We start from the raw sequence: 8,629 nt of genomic DNA, 5'->3' as shown, positions 1-8,629 counted from the left end.
AAGGAGTGCTGCAGAAGAAAGCAGAATCTGTCATCAAGGACCCCCACCATGCAGGCTAGGCTCCCTTCTCACTGCTGCCATCGGAAAGGAGGTACAGGAGCTTTATGTCCCACACCACCAGGTTCAGGAACTGTTATTACCCTTCAACCATCGGGCTCCTGAACCAATATGGATAACTTCACTCACCTCACTGAACTGATTTCACAACCTATGGACTTACTTTCAGAGAGTCTACAATTCACGTTCTCAGTATTATTTATTATGATTTTTTTTGGTATTTTCCCACTTCCTCTTCTTTTGCATATTGGTTGCTTGTCAGTCTTTGTGTGTAGCATTTCTTTGTTCTCCTGTGAATCACAGGGTAGTACTTGGTGGCAAGTACGTTATTTGATAATAAATTTACTTTGAACATTTTGAACTTTGAGAACTTGCTATTATCTAAATCAAATTACATTTTAATTGGCTTCTCTATCACCACCCTACGTGTTCAATCCCTCCTCAGTAGTGCACATGGTTAGAAACTGTACCCATCCTGAGTATCATTTTCCAAATTTGCAACTTCCATCCCAATATGCATTAATGAATGAAAGCATGAAATTTATAACAAAGTTGATGAGCTGTGGGTGAACTGACCATGTGAGATTGGGATGCTGGCTAAAACAATGGACGTCCTTGATTACTAAATATACCTGGATGTATGGTGTTCAGGAAAGATTGACAAAGGTATGTGTTGGGTTACAGGCAAAGTTAGTATGGATGAAATTGATCTGTGAGCAACACAGCCTCGCTACTGTATTCCTCCCGTGATATAGGGGAGCATGGAACCAAAAGAAACATCGTGAGCGGATTAAAACAGCAGTATTTTCTTTTCACCTTTTCTTTACATTCCAGTGTGTAGTTACAACCATGAAAATGGAGTTTATCAGACAATCAACCTGCCGACAAGTCTGCTCGCTCCCCTTGCTACGGATATGCGACATACCTACAGGCTGGCCAACAGCAGGGTGGGAGCACCACACACAAAATACTGAAGGGACCCAGCAGGTCAGCAGCACCTGTGGAGAGGAATGGAGAGGAATAAAGAGGAGACTGGGCTTGAGCAGAGAGACCACTGAAATCATTCAGTCTCAGCGAGCAACCCTGAATGCCCGTACCTCGAAAGACGGCTTCCATTTCCGTGCACGATGGCAACATATGCACCTCACTGGAGAGCCCTGCATTCTGGGAATTTTAGAAACAGGTGCAATCTATTCATGCCAGTCAGTGGAATGAATGGGTAAATTATCAGTCGAAGGTACTGAATGAGGCTGAGCGTTTGCGGGAAGAATATTAATCAAAGAACCTTTACCCACAAAAGGCATTTTATCATTAAATTTACTGGCAATATTTAATATTATAAATTTTATTTGGGCCTAAATTGCAATTTCTAAAACAAAGGGCAGGGTGCCGTTTCCTTAGATTTTGCTCACCCTGCCTTGTGATTGAGTTAAAATAATGCATTATTTATGAATTATGAAAGTGAATTGTTCACTTCGTGGTTTAGACACAACGCAACCAAATGCCAGTCCGCGGGTTGGTCCCATTGAAAGGAATCAGGAGCAGGGAAGGGGTGGTTCGCTCGTCTAACCCGCAGGCTGCAGCATCGTGGATTTTTAAAGCGCACGCGAACGCCGAACTGTCTCGGGCATTGTTTCCCAATTCACCCAGGCACAGCTCCAACGTCGCTGGCTTTTGGACAAAGAACGGTCCTTCTCGCTGGATATCCATCAATCACGTTGGACCTTTAGAATCTAGACTTTAACCATACTCCCTACACATTTTGTTTAAAAACTGAAAGCCTTTTCAGTATTATAAACGACCTACCAGATCATTTGATACACGTTAGTAGCCCCCGATTTGAATACTTGCCCCAGACTGATTGAACGGGAAATATGTGTGTATGTATATCTCTTGCCTCCAGCCCTTGGCGACTGTTGTAGAACATCTCAGCCTGTGTAGCTTTTGTCAGGCTAATCTTCAGCCCAGCACCCCTATCGACTCATCTCTTCTGCTTTGTATTGCCTTATCAATAAACCGACATTTCTGCCTTATTTTGGGCGGAGATTTTTTTTAAATGGAAGGGGTTTGCACTTCGGATCAGTCGCTGTGTTCCTCCTGTGCCAGGTTCGGTGACACACATCCTCCCTTACTCGGGCTCTCTCACGCCCTCTGTATATCTCATTTTCCGACACAGTTGAGCCGATCCTGCTCGTTATTTTCCGCTCGTTCACTCTATCTGCGGCTGGGTACAGCTACTGGACCAAACCCTTAACCTTCAGTTCTACAAACCTCTACTTTCCCTTCGCATTTTGGTAAGTACCCTATCTCCTTTTCCCCCTATTTAGAAAGCCCCCACTCTCTCGACACCCTCCCCCCCATTCACTATCCTTTTTCCGAGACGCACACATGTAATGTCCCACCTTGTACAAATACAGATCAATATAATTGAGTCCGCATTGAATCAAAAACCCAACACAACAGTTCTTAAGTACTTTATTATCCATTTAACGATTTATTGTTTCAAACGGGTGTCCGGGGTCCCTCGATCACAGGACCTACTCTACAGTAATTGTTTTCTCCTATATTTGGAAACTGATGACCTCTGGTGTGGGTGTCTTCTGTCCGATATTTAATCAACCCATTTATCCCTGAACGATGAAACTCCACGCTGTTATTTCGAGGGCATTTCTGCTCCGGTGTATTTGCCACGCAGCCACTTGGCGTTAGGGTTTGGTGTGCACTGCCCTGTTTTATTTTTTTTTAATCAACAATCTTTGACAGCGAATTGCAGCCAGCTGTCAGTCGCTTCTCGGAGCAGCTGTGCCAGTTCTGGGGCAGTCGCGTCATTCTCCCCCTCTCGTGTTGCAAAATCACTGCCAATACTCGCGGTTTTAGCTTTGGATGTTGTTTTCTCTCTCTCTCTGGGGGTGGGTAAGAAACAGAAAAAAGGTCCCAACCTTGGCAGGTTGTGTCCAAGCCCAAACGCCTCCCAGTAAAAAAAATGATGCGAGATGGAACGCGAGAGAAGGACGGGTAGAACGAGCTGGTGTAACACACATTAGGTGTGAGATTAATGTTTCTGCAGCTTTGTATGGCACTCACTTCATCCCATTTAACTCTTTCCCCATCCTTTTCATAAACCCTCTCCGTTAACAGCCTCAGTACTCACACAATTTCCATTTTTTTGTTGAGGGGGGGAATGATAATAATCTACTACCCCTTACTGGCTCACAGGTCAACATTTAAATTACTGTAGCCCAATGATGTATTTGTTTCGAAGTTGCAGCCAATCACGCCGCCAGGTTTTATTGGCTATTGTTAAACAGAGGTGGGTGAGGATGTTGCATTATTATTGGAATATAATTGTGTGCGTAGATTTTTACTTTAAGTATAAATAGGTAAACAGTTTAATGGCAAAAACACTGCACCAAAAAATGATCCAGGAAATATTCAGCTGGCCGAGTCTGGTGTGTGCAGCAGCCTGATTGGTTGGTGGGACGGCTGCTAACTGAGCCAAGCTTGGTGTGTGGGGCAAACTTCGACCGGTGTATGCTGGGCATGCAGCATTGTCCACTGTTGTATGTTGTGAGAGGTACCTAATTTATCCACCTTCAGTCCGAAGATGATCTTTACAATTCTATAGTACCTTTCTCACTTCTCCTTCAGGGCACCCCTAGGTGCTTTTCAAATAATGAAGTACTTTTCAACCATTGCCTTTGTTGCAGCAGTAATAATGCAAATTGATTGACACATACCAAATTCTAGAGGAACTCAGCAATTCAGACAGCATCAATGGAGGGGAATAAAAAGTTGCTGTTTCAAGCTGAGACCTTTCCTCTGAACTGGAAAGGAAGGAAGCAGAGCCAGAATAAGAAGGTGGTGGTGGGGAAGGAGAATAAACAGCCAGATGATAGGTGAAGCAGTGGTGGGGGGAATGACGAAGCTGGAAGGTGACAGGTGGAAGTGGAAAGGACTTGAGAAGAGGGAAGCTGATAGGAGAGGACAGTGGACCATGCAAGAAAGGGAAAGATGAGGGTCACCAAAGGGAGTCAATGGACAGGTGAAGAGAAGAGTGGGGAATGGTATAAGAGAGAGAATGTAGATTGATTTGTAAATTTTAGAGATTGAAATTTTGTTCAAAGTAATAAAACTAAGTTAGATGTGATGTTGTCATGGCTATCCCTCGAGGTCGAGGATGATGGTTTTCGTTCTGAAGAAGTAGCCCACAGAGTGAAGACGCCTGTGTGTGTATTTGTTTAACGTGTACTTGATGTTGCACTCCAAGAAGCACATGATACTTCACAAATCAACCAACTGATTCTAATGGCATGTGATGTACTTGCAGCAAGGATCACATGATTGTGCTGAAAAAATAATGAGGCACTCATGTCAATATTATTCATACTCTTCTGGGGTGCACAATATTAGATTATTGTACAACAATGTTGTTAAAACAAGAAAGAGGAGGGGGAAAGGCAAACACATCTATCAAACCTTCTCCATCCAGACATAAATTAGTTAATCCTAACCTTTACAAGTCTTAGTGGTTCCTGTGACAGGCCAAAAGTACTCAGAAGTCAATATTATAAAGAACTTCAAGAAATTTCCCTCCAACTTATTCTGTCCATCAATAAACGCTACAGGAAATTGCATTAACAAAAATCACTGTAGCCCCAACAACCTCCACCTTGTCCTTCATAAATGCATTAGTCTCTTCTCTCAGACTCTTGGCCCAACTTTGAAAGACTGGAGTGAATCTGTTTCATTAGATATGTGAGTAACCTGTTCTGGAAGGCATTGCCTCTGTGAACAGAATTGCTTTCTTCTACTTGCCTTACTTTGCTCTGGGATTTTATGTGATGGAGTATTGTGTTCATGAGTGATATTTATAATGCACGCTATTCAGATCGTTGTTGAGAGACGGAGTTGACACCAATTTATTACTCGAAGAGCAATCTGTCACAACTCTGAATGTCTCATGGAAAGTCAACTTAAATAAGATTCATCAAGTGTCAGTGGGCTTAATTTGGGCCTGGAACTTAACTTCAACCTGCAAAATATAGAAGAGAACGAAGTTGTTGGCTTTGATCCCTGTTGAAGATACATTATCCTAGCTGGTAGTTCTATTTCCCTCTCTTGTAACTGTCGAGTTCTAACCAGAGTATTTGTAACCTTGTTGTATTTTTGACCCAGAATTCAGCTATACCACACATGCATTCCATCACTATGACTGTTTATTCCTATCTCCATAGCAATTCTGATGGTAAAGCAATTAATTTCTGTTGTGGAGAGGTGTTGCCCAAAATCACATCATAAGTATGCACCAAAATCTACTCTTGAAATTCTGTATGTTTCACATTTAAAGGCCAAATTTGCAGTAACTATAATGTGACATGCATGGGGTCATTTAGTTAGGAATTCCTCTGTTGACCTATATAATAAAGAAGAAAACAAGAATGACATGGTAGTACACGATGGATGGTTGCTTGTTGCAAAGTGGTTATCATCCACCCCAGTGTGTCTGGGCTGTATTGCTTTCATTACTGTGCCCAAATAAGCTTAGATTAGGGTGACAAATTGTTCACTTCCTCTTCCTTCAAGGCTCTCCTGTACTCTTGCTCCTCGGCAATTTGTTCCAGTTGGTGAGGCTAGAGAGGTGGAACTCTCATCTCTGAGTTGGATGTTGAGTTGTATTCCACTTCTGCCACTTGAGCACAAATCCAGAATGCAGACCTTTGGGTGAAATTTAATCTTGCCTTGCCCGCCTCACTGGGTGGATGTAAAACAAGCTTGTGCCGCTCTCTCAAATAAGAGGAGATATATAATCTCCAATTTCAAGGTAAACTCTGATCCCTCAACAAACTGACCGAAATGGATTGCTCATTATTGTATTCCTGTTTGTGGGAATCTGCTGTGCTCAAATTAACTGCATTTTCTAAATTATGACGCTAACATGTTATTTGTTTTAATTGGCTGGAACACAGAAAGCAATCAATGGTTTTGAAAGATGCTAAATAAGTACTAGACAGCCAGTGGTATAGTGACATCAGCACCAGACTTTGAGGCATGTTGCCCCGAGTTCAAATCTGGCCAGCTCCTTGCACGCTTTCCATCTACGCTGGGTTGAGCAGCCAGCCTTGTAAAAAAATAGTCAAGTGCTACGGAAATGGCAAAAATTGCTGGCCTATGTGCCATAATTCATGAAAAGGAACAGCAAGAACAAATAAATACTACTTCCAAGAACCCTGTGATTCTTCAGATCCTTTGTATTTATGTTGGTTAGGCACCGGGTGAATTCCTCATAATAAAGATAATTAAAAACCAAAGGAGCAAATGAATTAGTTTTTTTTCTCCACTTTCTGCTAAATAATAACAAATGCCTTTTTAGAAATCCTTCAGAGAGTCTGATAATATTTTCTACTGACCTTAAATATTTCCAGCCACCTATTACATAGACAGGAAGAGGAATGCCAAAGCAAACCAGTCAATGTATTAATTTCTATTGTCAAACCAGCACTCGGTGGCTTCTCGTATTAGGTACCTCCTGTACCTAATAAATTGGCCACTGAGGGTATGCTTGTTGTCTTCTACTGCTGTAGCCCACCTGCTTCAAGTTTCGATGTGTTGTGCATTCTGAGATGCTGCTCCATACACCACTGTTGTAATGTGCAGTTGTTTGAGTTGCTGTCACCTTCTGGTCATTTTGAGCCAGTCTGACTTTTTTCTCTCATTATCGACGTGTTTGTTTTCCCCCACAGAATTGCTGGTCACTGGATTTTTTTTTTGCTGCACCATTCTCTATAAACTCCAGTGACTGTTGTGCATGCAGATCTGAGGAAATCAACAGTTTCTGATATACTCAAACCAACCTGTCTGGCACCAACAGGCAAAGTCACTTGGATCACATTTCTTCCCAATTCTGATGTTTGGTTGGAACAAAAATTGAACCGCTTGACTATGTCTGAATTCCTTTACGAATTGAGTTGCTGCCACATGATTGGCTGATTAAAAATTTGCATTAGCGAGCAGGTGTACAGATATACCTAATAAAGTTGTCCCTGAGTGTGTATGGAACTTCTTTGGACTGCACATAGAACATGAACAGCTCTGGATTCCACATTATAGGAATGAGACAGCAACCAATGAAGGTCTATGGTTATCACAGAACTGGGAAGTTGTATCATTCCGGTCGAAAAGGTGGAGATCTTTCCTTTCCAAAAATTGCATTGACCTAATAATGGCTATCAAGATAATGAAAGAGTTTGCTGGGTAGTTTTGGAGAAAATGGGAGAAGTCCAGATTTAGCAGGAGATTGGTCACATACATTTAATAAGTAATTATGAAAAAGCCTTTTTATCCAGAGTTGGTAACCACTGGAATTAGTACAGAACTAATAGGAATCTCAGCAAGTACATGAAGGAGAAAGGGATAGAAGGTTGTTAATAGTCTGATAAGATGAAGAGCATCAGGAGGGCCTGTTTGCCTGACTTTTTTGTACTATAAGTACTTTGTTTGCTTATGAATTTTTACCCAGTTATTTAATCAATGGCAGAAGTACTGTAACGACTAATGTTTAACATTCAGCACCCTTCCTGATTGAACAAATTTGTCGATTGTAGTTTGTTGCTTTTAAATGTGCTTTTCTGTTGAATGATCAAGATTCAAGGGCAATGTAATTTACACTTACAAATTGCCTTCCCCTTTACCAATGCTCACCATGTCTAGTTCTGGGCTGCCTTTAAAGAGTATCTGTCGAGCTAGTCTTGTTAGGTAATTGCAGGAATTTAAAAACTAATTGTTGATTACTACAATAACTCAGGAAAGATTTTAACAAAACTCTTCTTCATAGATGGGCTTTCTAACATAAGTTTCTGCTGTGGTAATTTAGGTGAAAAAATGAATATTTAATATAGTTATGATTATGACAAGTGCCATATTTAGAATGCACAAACCAGGATTAAGTTGGTGATTCTTGAATACATGCGCTTCTTGTTTCATTTTTGCATTTTTGGCTCTGTTGTTAATGTTTTTGCATGAATATGTTATAGTACATGAGCAATATCTCCATTAAAATGTGTGGTGCATGGTCAGGTGGTTAGGGCATTGGACTAGTGATCTGAAGGTCGTGGGTTCGAGCCTTGGCTGAGGCAGCGTGTGTCTTTGAACAAGGCACTTAACCACACAATGCTCCACTCTACCCAGAAGAGAATGGGTACCAGCAAAAATGCTGGGGGTTAACCTTGCAATAGACTGGCGTCCTATCCGGCGGGGGTGGGGGGGGAGTCTCATACTCTCAGTCACTTCACGCCACGGAAACCGGCATAAGCACCAGCCTGATGGGCCACAAGGCTCGTGACAGACTTTAATCTTAATCTATTAAAATATCAGTGGAGTTTGCCAGAGTATGTCAAGCTTTCAGTTGAGAGTGGCACCCAATGCTTTTGTGTATTGGGAATGGAATCCATTTTCTCTGCCGTGCTTCAAGGCTCTAAACCAACTTTTGTGATGTTGCATGTGTGATTTGGCACTAATCAACTTGATAAGTTATGACACTGTGTTTTATAGCAGGCCTGATGCACATGTTCATCGA

The 8,629-nt window shown here is 41.7% G+C and overlaps 1 protein-coding gene across 6 annotated transcripts in view; it reads left to right on the top strand.

Moving 5' to 3' along the window:
- The first annotated feature begins 2,147 nt into the window (after positions 1-2,147).
- Positions 2,148-8,629, top strand: part of LOC140187720 (coronin-6-like) — a 256,030-nt gene continuing 249,548 nt past the window's right edge. For 2 of the 6 annotated variants that reach the window (XM_072243309.1, XM_072243310.1), the window contains exon 1: positions 2,150-2,351. The gene's annotated coding sequence lies outside the window, so the exon portion shown is untranslated. Of the gene's footprint in view, positions 2,352-8,629 lie in introns of all 6 variants that reach the window. The other 4 variants (XM_072243316.1, XM_072243314.1, XM_072243313.1 and 1 more) reach the window with 3 other exon arrangements.

The sequence above is a fragment of the Mobula birostris genome, chromosome 25 (assembly GCF_030028105.1).
Source record: "Mobula birostris isolate sMobBir1 chromosome 25, sMobBir1.hap1, whole genome shotgun sequence".
Lineage (NCBI taxonomy): Eukaryota > Metazoa > Chordata > Chondrichthyes > Myliobatiformes > Myliobatidae > Mobula > Mobula birostris.
Note: the sequence above shows the minus strand (reverse complement) of the source record. Positions and strands in the feature narration are given on the sequence as shown.